Below are 13,397 nucleotides of genomic sequence, written 5' to 3'. Positions count from 1 at the left end.
GTTCAAGTGCAGGATTTCTTTGGGTCAATGCGCCTTCCTTCAATATAACCAAGTGGACCTCTGTAGTACGCCTTTTTTCCTTCTTTTCGTGCTTGAGCAATCAGTGGCCACAGAACTGCACGAGCGTTTCGATCCTCCTTCGTGAAGTCTTCCACGAATCTGACTCCATGGTTTAGACCAGGGGTCTCCACACTCGGTCCTGGAGGGCCGCTGTCCTGCAGAGTTTAGATCCAACCTCAAATAAACACACCCGAACTAGCTAATCAGTGTCTTACAAGGCCCTAGTTAGACTTTAATTTCAGCGGAGTTAAATTCAACAGCTTTGGAGATTTCTGCTATCATGATGCTATTGCGTCGCATTTGATTCGCCATTTCTTCTAACTTTTCATCTTGTGAATCGAAGCGAGCAGTTAGGGAGGTAATGGCTTGCAGCAGAGCAGCGTTGGTGATGTCCTCTTCTTGAGATTTTGGTTTCTTCAACGTGTGTACTTTAGTAGGTGTAAAGTGAGAGGAATCAGGTCGTTTATCTGATGAATCAGTCTCTGTTTCCATCTCTGAAGCTGAAGTTTGAGCCACGTGAAGAGCCGGAGGAATAACAATCTTTGGATGGGATGTTTGTTGAGATTTTCGCATTTTGGAGGTTGGTAACAATCGCACAAAATGTAACTCTCACTCTGGGTAGGTGTAATTGAGAAATAGACTATTTACATATTAGAAAACGGGAGATAACTACCCAGCTAACAATGACCTGGCGGTCCACCAGCGTTTTTTGGGCGGCACAAAGTCAGCGGCTTGACACGGTTGGACCTCCGTCGGCACACCATCGGCACGCCGACCAATCTGAAAATGACGTCGGTCTGCCAGTGTTTTTTGGGTGGCACGCCACCGGAGGTTTGCCGCGGCTGGGCCACCGTCGGTACACCAGTGGCAAAGCCGATTGTCGGTCACTGTCTGTTGTGACACCTTTATTTTATAAAAGTACATTTATTTTATATGTATATTTATTTAATTTATTTTTACAGTTAAAAAGAATCTGAAAGCACTTAAGAAAAAATAGTGAGACTGGTTATATGACTAGCAATATTAAGCCAAAGCAAAGCATTTGTATAGAAAAATACTGTCTGCATGCAATCACACTTTAAAATGAAATAATAAGGTTGAGTGTTCCTTAACAAAATAATAAAAAATATTAAACTAATATAATATAAAACTAATATAAAAGTGCCACTTTGTCTCACTATCAAGTGCAGAGGTGGCATTTTGCACCTATGAACTACATATAAATTAATTTTAAATTCATGATTTAATATTAATGAGGTTTTTATGTATGTAATGTTGTAATTCTAGTTTATGTAAATGATGCGTGACTGTGACTTTATTGCGCGTGCGTGTTGAACGGCGGACAGTTGCCATGGAAACGGGGATACGACTCAACTGACAAGCAGCACAACTCCTTCTGTCGCTGTTGTTTTCACTACTTTCTGGTGAGTTTAGTCTTTAAAATCACACAAATAATACACACAACTGTTCCTGACACCTTCTTACGTGTAATTGACACACTTCTGTTGAATATTTACTTTAAAGAAATGGTTTAGTGTCTTCGGAAAAAGACCGTTAGCATCTCAGCTAAATAACTTATCGATTGAGCTCTTGTTTATGAAAGTTTGAGCTTTTAATCAAATCTTTATGTGAAAATTAGAGGTTATGATCGTTTTGTAAAGGTTTTGCTGGTAATCTGTCAATGGTATGAGTCAAAAACCTAAAAGTATAAACTGTAACGTTACTGTTAATCGGTGACGTCAATTACATGGAGCGCGAAAATTAGCTGCAAATTGGTAAACAAAAATTGTAAAAAAATGTTCTGTGATTTCAGGAGAGACAAAATAACCCCTCTACAACAGAGTTGAAGCTCCCAAGATCCCAACATTCCTGAAGGAAGCTCCTGACAGAGAAGTAGGAAACAGGTGAACTGAGGAAGTTCATTAAATAACTTAATATGCATTTATTTTACAGTATTTTGCAAGTAATATCACCATTATTTTACATTATTTTCTTTTCCAAATTTATAAATTTAAAGAAGGCTTTGACATCTAAACGTAAGTGACACTGTATGAGCAATAATCAACAAGTAAACCTAAAAACATAAACTCTTAATAAATTATATTCTGTATATTCTTCTTTCCTTTTTTGCTTTTCTCCTCTTCTTTAGCTTCTTTCCTTCTAATAAACTGGCATTTATATACTAAATATTGTTGGCTTGGTGCTTATGTTCCTAGATTCTTCCATCCTGATGTTCTGCTCCACAGCAGAGTTGGAGCGGATCTCCTGTCAAAGAAAATCTCCAATACTCATACGACTAGTAAGTACAATCTCTAACATACACTAAAGTTCAAAAGTGTGGGGTTGCTACAGCTTTTTATGTTTTTGAAAGATGTCTCTTTTGTGCTTACCAATGCTGCATTTATTTGATTAAAAATACATTAAAAACAGTAATATTGTTACAATGTAAATCGGCTGTTTTCTTTGTGAATATATAGTAAAGTGTAATTTATTCCTGTGATCAAAGCTGAATTTATCATCATTCCTCCAGTCTTCAGTGTCACATGACCCTTCAGATATCATTCTCATATGAGGATCTGATGATCAACACACATTAATATGAGTATTATCAGTGTTGAAAACAGCTTCATGTTTTGTAGAAGCTGTGATACATTTTATTTTTCAGGATTGTTTGATGAATAGAAAGATCAAAAGAGTATATATTTATATCTCTTTTTATTTGAGATATAAACTTTTGTAAAGATTATAAATGTCTATATGTCTTTTACAAACGTCTTTACGGTCACTTTGTTTTGATCAGTTTAATGCATCCTTGCTAAATAAAAATATGAATTTCTTTAAAAAGAAAATCTTATTGAACCCAAACTTTTGAACAGTAGAGTACACTACCATTTATAGGTTTGGGGTCTGTTTGACAACAACAACAAAAAAAAAAACTGTGCTACAGTTATATGAGATTAAATAGTAAAAAGTGCACATTATCATCTTTTGCCTGAAATATGAACTAATGCTAATCTTTCTCCTGTTGCTTCCCTGTTTCTATCTCAGGATGCACAGCAAGGTTACTAGAGATTACGCCAGCTCCAGTTTGGATCCAGCCTCACTCACGAAGACTTCAGATGATTGCAACTACAGATGGGAAAGCAAAACTGCCAGATATTGTCCTTATATTGTAATCGTTGGCCCGGTTATACAGACAGCTCTTAGATTAAGCCAAGGTTAGGGCTTAGTTCAAATAGGACCATCGAAGTAGCTTTTTTAAAATGTACCATAGAAAAAAAAAAACATTACTGGTGTGAATCTTGAGACAAAACAATGACACTGGCATATTTTAAGATATATCAGGTCAAGTTGCTTTAAATTAAAGGCTTAGTTCACACAAAAATGAAATCCTAGGGTGTGTATGACATTGTTCTTTAAGCCAAACACAATCAGAGTCATATTAATACAATTTATTAAATGTATTAATTAAATGTCCTGGCTCTTCCAAGCTTTATAATGGTAGTGAATGGCTGTTTCTGTTTTGAAGTCCATAAAAGTGCATCTATCCATCATAAAACACGGCTCTGGGCGGTCTGCCGGAAGCTAGATATTTTACTTTATAACATGTTAGATCTGGACATTTTTCTTACACAAACCCATCGATTCGCTTTAGAAGGCCTTGATTAACCCCTGGAGCCTTGTGGAGCACTTTTATAATGGATAGATGCACTTTTTTGAGCTTCAAGTTTTGGGCTGCCATTCACTGCCATTGTAAAGCTTAGAAAAACCAGGATATGTTTTAATATAACTCTGATTGTATTCGTCTGAAAGTAGAATGCAATATACACTAGGGATGAATCATGGGGTAATGTTAATTTTTGGGTGAACTATCCCTTTAAGACAGCTCAAACATTCATTTTAGTCCGGGTACTAGCTTAAAGGGATAGTTCACCCAAAAATATAAATCCTGTCATTAATTCCTCTCCCTCATGTCGTTCCAAACCCGTAAGACCTTCGTTCATCTTCAGACACAAATGAAGATATTTCTGATGAAATCCGAGAGCTCTCTGTCCCCTCCATAGACAGCAATGTAATTAACACTTTCAAGGGCCAGAAAGAAGTGACTCCAGTGATTCAAATTTAATTTAATGAAGCGACGAGAATACTTTAGTGTGCATAAAAACAAACAAAAATAACGACTTTAAAGCGATAGTTCACCCAAAAATGAAAATTAGCCCATGATTTACTCTCCCTCAAGTCATCCGAGGTGTGTATGACATTCTTCTTTCAGACAAATAAAATCTAAAAAGTTATATTACAAAAGTCCAGGCTAATCCAAGCATTATTATAGTAGTAATAGTTGCTCTGTTTTCCATAAAAAGTGCATCTGTCCGTCATATAACTGCTCCAGCGGCTCTGGGGTGTTAATAAAGGCCTTCTGAAGCGAATCGATGCGTTTGTGGAAGAAAAATATCCATATTTAAAACTTCATCAAGTAAAGTTCCAGCCGATCGACTTTGAAAGTGGAAAGTGCCTTCTCGTAATTCAAGATGCGTACGTGATGTCATGACGAGCGGACCTGGTCGCGTTTATCTTTCGATCGGCAGGGGAACTTTCAACACTTTTTCCATAAATTGAACACGGAAGGCGGTCGCCCAAAACTTTACTTTATAAAGTTTTAAATATGGATATTTTTCTTACACAAACGCATCGATTGGCTTCAGAAGGCCTTTATAACACCCCAGAGCCGCGTGGAGCAGTTATATGACGGACAGATGCACTTTTTATGGACTTCAAAAACGGAGCAACTATTACTGCTATAATAAAGCTTGGATTAGCAAGAACTTTAATATAACTCTGATTGTGTTCGTCTGAAAGAAGAATGTCATTTACACCTGGTATGACTTGAGGGGGAGTAAATCATGGGGTAATTTTCATTTTTGGGTGAACTATCCCTTTAATCACAATTTTGTTCTGACCTGCCACTGCCAGTTTCCTACTCAGTTTACATTGTATCCCGCGCATGCGTCGTGGTGCTCACAATAACAGCATCGGCTGCCACAGATCTCGAGAGCGCTGCACTGTTTACAACCAGTGTTCCCTCTAAGCTGTGAGCTCTAAGCTCTCTAACGTGCTCAGCCACGCACTTGTGATGCCATGCAGAAAGAATAAAATTAATAATAATAAAATGCGTAGAAGATTGGCACAGGCTAGACCGATATTGTTGAATAAAGTCGTTATTTTTGTGTATTTTTATGCACACTAAAGTATTCTCGTCGCTTCATTAAATTAAATTTGAATCACTGGAGTCACTTCTTTCTGGCCCGATATGACGGAGAGGAATTAATGACAGGATTTACATTTTTGGGTGAACTATCACTTTAAATCTTGTCTGTGAAACCGGGCAAGTGTCTTAAAGGGAAGGTTTGCATGACAGGTTTGCTGATAAACAAACAGGGATATATCAGTACATGTAACTCCGAGAAAGAGTAAACAATGTTCATTTACATACATTATTAACATTGTTACAAAGTGGGTTGAAAATCTGAGAACTTGCTCTAAAGATGTTGAAGGATAGCATAATTGTGTGTGTTTAACTGAACACAACTTTAAACTCATGACTTGCATTATCTTAAAGCTATTGCTATATGGACACTTAGTATTGTAAGACTGTAGCGATGTTATCTTTTGTTCAAACCATGGTTCTCTACTATAGTAAAATTGTAATAATACCAGAGTAAAATTATGTTTATCATATAGTAACCATAGGTTTTGACACCATGGTTACTTTTGTTGTGGTTTTACTACAATCATTGATGAACTATGGTTAATTTTGTTAGCTTATGAAAACAAACCATGGATTTACCACAGCCTTGCAATAAAACCATAGTTAATTTTCATAAGGGTACACATAAACTTAAATTGAATGCTCCTAATTTACTTGACTAATGTTGAATAACAGCATCTGATAAATGTATTGTTTAATCTGTTCACTGAAATGTATTTAATAAAAATAAATCTGCAATTGCTATTGAGAGGTCTGCATTGTTTTTCTCCATTATGGACATTTTGGTTAGCTTATGGAACTGATTAAAAACCGTGGACCAACGGTGGGCCGCCAGAAAACATTTGTTATAAACCAGCGGCTCAGTAGCGGACCACTGTCGGAAAAGTGGTGGCTGCCGCTGGTGGTCCGCTAGAATAACGATGAGCAAAATCCCAGCGGGCCGCCGGCGGCAGCCACCGGTGGGCCGCCAACTTTGCCTCCAGTGGTCCGCCACTGGCCCGCTGGTCGTATGTTTGCTGGGTAGGCCGCTTAGTGAGAGCGCGTGTGTTCAGCCCGCCATCTTGCCGGAGAATCCACATCACGGTTGTTTAAACCAATAAGCATTGAGCTGTGTCGTCAGCAAGTCATTTCCCATCATGCTTTTGCTCAGCGCAGTCGGTGGAGAGCAACTGCGCTCGTCTGCAGAATCCGACACATCCGCCTTTCGCTCGCGAGAGTTTTTTGACATACGTCAGCATGACATCAGAGCAAGGCGGACCGCCCTCGGACACATTTCTAACCGGCATGCATCTCCCGCTGATCACCGGTGATCGGTTCTGCGCAGATTTTGCTCATCTCAAACAAGCCTAATCTTACTTATTGGCCTATAGATTAAAAGGAAGCAATACATCAAATATGATCATATAAAACCAAATTCCAGTCTTTTAAAATAAAAACAACGTTAATGATATTAAGAACATTCGATCTTTTTAGAAAAAAAAGTACCATCGGAACTTCTGCATGAATTACTGACTTCATTACATGGCGCATATTAGTGACGTTATTAGAGCGAGTTTAGTCTAAGTTTATCAACCATCAAAAACATATTGCAATAATTATTTTAAGGATACAAATGTCTCTCAACACTGTTAGTCACACTAGCTGTTCATAAGTTGGAAATTACCATTTCTATTTTGAACACACATTAGTTAACATGAACTAATAATAAACAGTCCTGCTACAGCATTTATTATTTGTTAATGTTAATTTCAATATTTACTAATACACATTAAAATCTAAATAATTTACTGTGAACATGATCAGCTGTATATTTTTTCTTACTCAATACTAACAAAGATGAATAAATACTGTATAAAACTTGTATGTAAAAAAAAATTAAATAATATATATTGTATATAATAATATATATATATATGCTATTGAAAACGAGGCCAGTGGAAATTATGGTGACAATGGAAAACATTAAATTCATATATGGCTGCTACAACTAACCCATAAAGAAATGAAATAAAGCAATCAATCAAGTAAATAATATAACTAATCTACATTTACAATGTTATAAATATATATTGTTATTCGGTGTACAATCTACCTAGATCCCACACACCTTCTACCTATTTTTAGTTTACAACCTCAGGCTAGGTAAAGCAGGTCGAATCCTTAACTAGATCATAAATATATATTTTATACTCACTTTCTAGAAGAACAGACCCCCTCCGGTTCAGATCAACTCGTTTAGAAAGCAGAGACGTGGCAAACGGTTTCTTTTATAAATCAATTATAAGTAGATTTATTTTTCCATTAACAAAAAGTTTTACATACAATCAAATAAAAGTTTATAAAAAGAAAAAGTCTTAAGTTACAAAAAGCGGCAGTTCACAAAAGTCACCAGCAGATGTCAGGCTCGGATCATCAATCAATGGAGAAGCAGCATGTCGCCTCAGCTTCTGAATTCCATACAGAGATCAATACCTTATATATCATTTCATTATCACGCCTCTTCATTACATATTCAATTACATAGGCATAGGTCATCCAATCCAAGATTTTGGACCACTGTCAACTCCCTCAGTTGTTTCAACATATTAGTATATAATGCTTTGTGTTCCTTCATTCTCCGTTTCTTGGCTTGGATCCTCCATCTCCTCCTGCGTTTCGTCTGTAAGACATCATCCTACGGTAAAATCCTACTCCTTTGTTTTAATGCTTTATCACATACTTGCATGCTAATACAGTTTACATTTCGCTTGCTTGTCTTCTACATCAATAAATGACTTTCATACCAATGGTTCAGTGTGTTCATTTCAATCAACCAATAAAACATTTTTACAAAGTATTTGTCTCTGTCTCTTTACTATAAAACCAAATAAAACACTTTTTACAAAAGTCTTTGCTTCCGTGTCTTTACTATAAAACCAAATAAAACATTTTTACAAAAGTCTTTGCTTCCGTGTCATTACTATAAAACCAAAATAAAACATTTCTACAAAACCATGTGTCTGTATTCTTGCTATGAACCAAAGTAAAACATTTTTACAATATCATGTTGTCATGTTTTTCCATGCTTACAAAGTCATTCATGAAAGTTGTATAAGAAAAACCTCCTTTAGGTTTTTCGGACTTATAAACAGCTTGTACATAAAAGTTGTAGAAATAAAAACTTCTTATAAAAGTATCTTGGCCATATAAACAACTCTTCACTTCACTTTGCTATTTCTATTCTTCTTGTGACTCTTATAAAGTCAAACATAAAGGTTCTCTATAAAACCTCCACTATATCTTTCTTTTCTATATATTTCTTTCATCATAAAACCATGCATAACATATTGTGTGGTTAACATAGGCCTCTATACATTTGACATCATTCTTGGTTATACTTTGGGAGTACACTCTTAAAAAAAAAGGTTCTTAAATGGTTCTTTGGCGGGGTGTATGGTTCCATGAAGAACCGTTTAAATCCAAAGAACCTTTACAATGCATAAAAGGTTCTTTGTAGCACAGAAAGGTTCTTTAGACCATAAAATGGTTCTTCACACTCAACAATCTCATGTTGTATATAATGTATTTCTTTCTTTTTCTGGAAAGTGAGATAAAGTGACCTAAATAATCCTGTGTGGTACAGAATCTGTCACAGATTCTGGTCCAGTCAATTCAGACTCATTTATATTTACATTTATATATTTATCAGACTCAATATAGTGCAATATAAAGCATAAATTGAGTTATATGAATTGTGTTAAGGCGTTTATCAGTTAAAAAAACAAAGAAAAAACATACAGACCCCCAGACCCCAGTGGGGCCGAGGTCCACCCACCACTTCCTGTGAGAAACACTATGATTTTGTTGATTGATAGGAAACGTCAATGTATCTTAAGATAATTGTCATTCATATTAAAAATAAAAAAATAGGTCTATTTTACATAACCACAATCTGCCATCTGAGGTGGAAGCCTTTTGTAATAAAGCATACAATTAAACTTTATCTCAAAATGCCTTCCTGTGCTCACATAGTCCTTATTGTTTAAAAACACATGCAACATCCCGTCAAGTAATTATTATCATCCTAATATGCATTTTAAATTATGCTGTTAGTTTGTGTGTTTAAAAACGAACCTGTTGAATTAATTCAAAAACTTCTCTCGTAATACTCAGACTGGTTGCCACCTAGCGGTGTTATGCTGTAATCTACAGAATGAGAATCACGAATGAATCAGTGAATGAATCTTTTTAGAGAACAGAATTGAACAAAATCCCCACTTGTCAGTGTTATGGTTCTTCTGATAATGGTTTAGTAATCGGGGAAATGTACCTATTATTAGTCATGTCATGCACAGGAATGACAGGTCAATGACTTCATTCTTAGTTTGGAGTCGATTCTCAATTCTCGAAGCCTTTGAATCGACCAAGTGATTCTTTTTGGAATCGACTTCCAGGTTATTCCCCTCCCCCCTCCCATCAGTTTTTTCTTCGCGCGGTGCGGTGACGAGGTGTGTAGGTGTGTGTCCAGACTATAGTTTTGCGAGAGCCTGATAAGTGGTAAGTACTTTTTTAACTAATTTCAATTTTAAATAGCTTATCATAATGAGTTATCCGAACTTGTTGATTAATAAATTATTATTTGTTGTTGTTTGCCAGATGTAGTTTCGAGGTGTTTCTTCCCACTCACTTTAGCACGCGCTGACTGAAGACTTCAAGAGACTGAAGAGGTAATTGTGCATATATAAAGCTATTTTAAATAGCCAAAAACAAAAGATAAAGTATTGTTTGTTGCTGTTTTTCTATTTGGTGGGAAATGATCTAATTTAATGGTTTTATCTAACTTGCCCAGATTTAGTTTCGAGTAGTTTCTTCCCGTTCCTTTCACCTCAGGACGACAAAGCGAGTTCGTAATTTTTTGGAAGTCTTCACAACGATCTACTGGTAAGTGAATTAATTTAATAATTGTCATATGTGCTAAAATAAAACATTGTTCATTGATTTATGTTTGTGTGGTTGTGTGTTGTGTAAAATACAACCTTAATCCAGTGAGGTAACGTTAGACTATAGTTTAGATAATGTTAACTGTAGTGTCCGATTAGGCCTTAGTTAAATTAGGACATTCAAGTAATCTTTTATAAATGTGATTTAGAAAAAAGGCTAACTTACTGGAATAATTGTTCATACAAGGTGCTTGAAGTACTTGAATTTGACTTTTTGAAATTGAAGTCCTGGAAAACTATGGAAGCAAATAAGAGACATAACTATTTGAAATTTAACAGCCACTGAATACTTAGTTTTGAAATATTTTATTTTTAAAAACATTTATCTCAATTTATTTGCTCTGAACTCACCTCTTTGAAATTATTTTACTTTGGAAACCATTTGAATTTACGTCTCAACCTGAATTTCGATGAATATTTTTCAATGCTCACAAATTCAGATACCAAAAAAAAATCAACTTACAGAATTTCAAATAAAATGAATTCAGGTTGATCAAGTTTGATTGCTCAAATTCAGATCTCAAATTTCAAGTTAATATTTTTCAAAGAAAACAGTCTAATTCGACTGCTCGAATTAAAATAAACTTGTGATTTGCTTAAATATCTGATCCTTCTGCTACAGAACTTACAGAACACAATTTTGACCTTTTATAGCATTACCTATTTTAATGTGATAAAAACACTAAATAATAATTTTTACTATGTATATGAAAAGGCTTTAAAATGGACCTTGAAAGTGCTTGAATTTGACCTTGGAAAAGATGTACGAACCCTGTATAATATTGTTAAAAATATATAGTTTATAAAAGTTAACCCTGATTACGTTTATTTCTTGCAAGCCCTAAAATACTGTGTTTGTTTTCACAGGATCCTCCATACCCAACCCCAACCATCGTCCTAAAGGACTGTGAGAATGGGAACCCTTTAGCCAATGGCAGCGTTTCCATTAGGATGGATGGAGAAGATGACATGGTTGAAGATGATGGGAGCATTGATGTTTCCTTGGCTGTTAGCCTGCTCTACTCTATGTATCAAATCTACAATGTTGCTTACCCAAAGTGCCTGAGAAAGACTATGTCATTTTTGGAGGTTTTTGTTTTTAAAAGGAGTTGACCTGTCCCTGTTTGTGTGAAAAGAGTTTATAATTCCCTGTAGTACAGATCTGTCTTCTGCTATTCCTCTTACAATTAAAGGGATAGTTTACTTAATAATCTAGCATATCTTTAATACTTTCATTTGCACTGTTTTCATTTGGAGTGGACTGTTTATTGTAGAGTCTGTGTTATGCTCATTTCTGGATTATTGTAGAGTCTGTGTTATGCTCATTTCTGGATTATTGTAGAGTCTGTGTTATGCTCATTTCTGGATTATTGTAGAGTCTGTTATGCTCATTTCTGGATTATTGTAGAGTCTGTGTTATGCTCATTTCTGGATTATTGTAGAGTCTGTTATGCTCATTTCTGGATTATTGTAGTCTGTTATGCTCATTTCTGGATTATTGTAGAGTCTGTTATGCTCATTTCTGGATTATTGTAGAGTCTGTGTTATGCTCATTTCTGGATTATTGTAGAATCTGTTATGCTCATTTCTGGATTATTGTAGAGTCTGTTATGCTCATTTCTGGATTATTGTAGAGTCTGTGCTATGCTCATTTCTGGATTATTGTAGAGTCTGTGTTATGCTCATTTCTGGATTATTGTAGAATCTGTGTTATGCTCATTTCTGGATTATTGTAGAATCTGTGTTATGCTCATTTCTGGATTATTGTAGAGTCTGTTATGCTCATTTCTGGATTATTGTAGAGTCTGTAATGCTCATTTCTGGATTATTGTAGAGTCTGTGCTATGCTCATTTCTGGATTATTGTAGAGTCTGTGTTATGCTCATTTCTGGATTATTGTAGAGTCTGTGTTATGCTCATTTCTGGATTATTGTAGAGTCTGTTATGCTCATTTCTGGATTATTGTAGAGTCTGTTATGCTCATTTCTGGATTATTGTAGAGTCTGTGCTATGCTCATTTCTGGATTATTGTAGAGTCTGTGTTATGCTCATTTCTGGATTATTGTAGAGTCTGTGTTATGCTCATTTCTGGTTTATTGTAGAGTTTCTGCTATTTTCACATTTTAAAATTGTGCAATTTTAACTCGAATCATGAAATGTACGTATTAAATGGATATATTGCTTCCATGTGGCACAATGTATGAAGGCAATACAAAAATTAAATAAATCAAATTCCTGGATTTTCTTTGTATGTTTGTTTATTATGGGGTCATAAAGAACCATTTCATAAATGGTTCTACAAAGAACCTAATAAAGTGACATGAAGAACTTATATAGGTTCTTTAAAGAACCCTTGAGTAGGGTTCTTTGCAGCACTGAAAAAGGTTCTTTATGGCACCAAGAAACAAATAGGTTCTTCAAAGAACCTTACAGTGAAGGGTTCTTTGGGGAACCAAAAAAGGTTCTTCTATGGCATCGCTGTGAAATACCCTTTTTGGTTCTTCCTGGCACCTTTATTTCTAAGAGTGTAAGACCTCCTTTCATCAGTCCTTATTCCTGTATATATATTGGGAATAAAAGGATTAATTTCATCATTATTCTAACAATATGTATGTTTTTCAATAAGTATGTTTTTTTGGCCTTGCTGATGATTGAATAGTATGTATTAATATGAAGTATTTCATTAAACTATTTGTTGTCATTTCATATTTAAAATGGTTATATATTTATATTTTATTCAGCTTCCATCAGAGCTGCTCAGACAGATTCTTCTAGCTGTGGTGTATGAAGAAGGAGATGGAGCCTTTCTCACTCTGTCAGTAGTGTGCAGAAAGTTTAACGACATTGTCAGCCATCAAAGTTTTCGAAGAAAAGCTCACTTTGCCTGGCTGGACAGTATGTATATTTATTACTTTTATTAAATTAACAAAGTTTTTTAAATATTTAGAAAGTTTATTGCTTTCATTTCTTGTGTAGGTATCGTTGACTGGAAGTCTGTCAGTCCATGAATGAATGAAGAGTGAATGAATGAGTGAATTAATGAATGTGACTGAATGAATGAATGTGAAAGAAAGAAATTAAAGAGAAAT

The 13,397-nt window shown here is 35.3% G+C and overlaps 1 long non-coding RNA gene across 1 annotated transcript; it reads left to right on the top strand.

Annotated features, from left to right (window-relative positions):
• The first annotated feature begins 9,783 nt into the window (after positions 1 to 9,783).
• On the top strand, positions 9,784 to 13,013 carry LOC307122773. Its single transcript, XR_013816094.1, has 4 exons — positions 9,784 to 9,865; positions 9,965 to 10,035; positions 10,158 to 10,249; positions 11,176 to 13,013. It is a non-coding gene; the product is annotated as an uncharacterized lncRNA (long non-coding RNA).
• The last annotated feature ends 384 nt before the right edge of the window (positions 13,014 to 13,397 follow it).

The sequence above is a fragment of the Gobio gobio genome, assembly GCF_949357685.1.
Source record: "Gobio gobio genome assembly, chromosome: 2".
NCBI classification, from domain to species: Eukaryota; Metazoa; Chordata; class Actinopteri; order Cypriniformes; family Gobionidae; genus Gobio; species Gobio gobio.
Note: the sequence above shows the minus strand (reverse complement) of the source record. Positions and strands in the feature narration are given on the sequence as shown.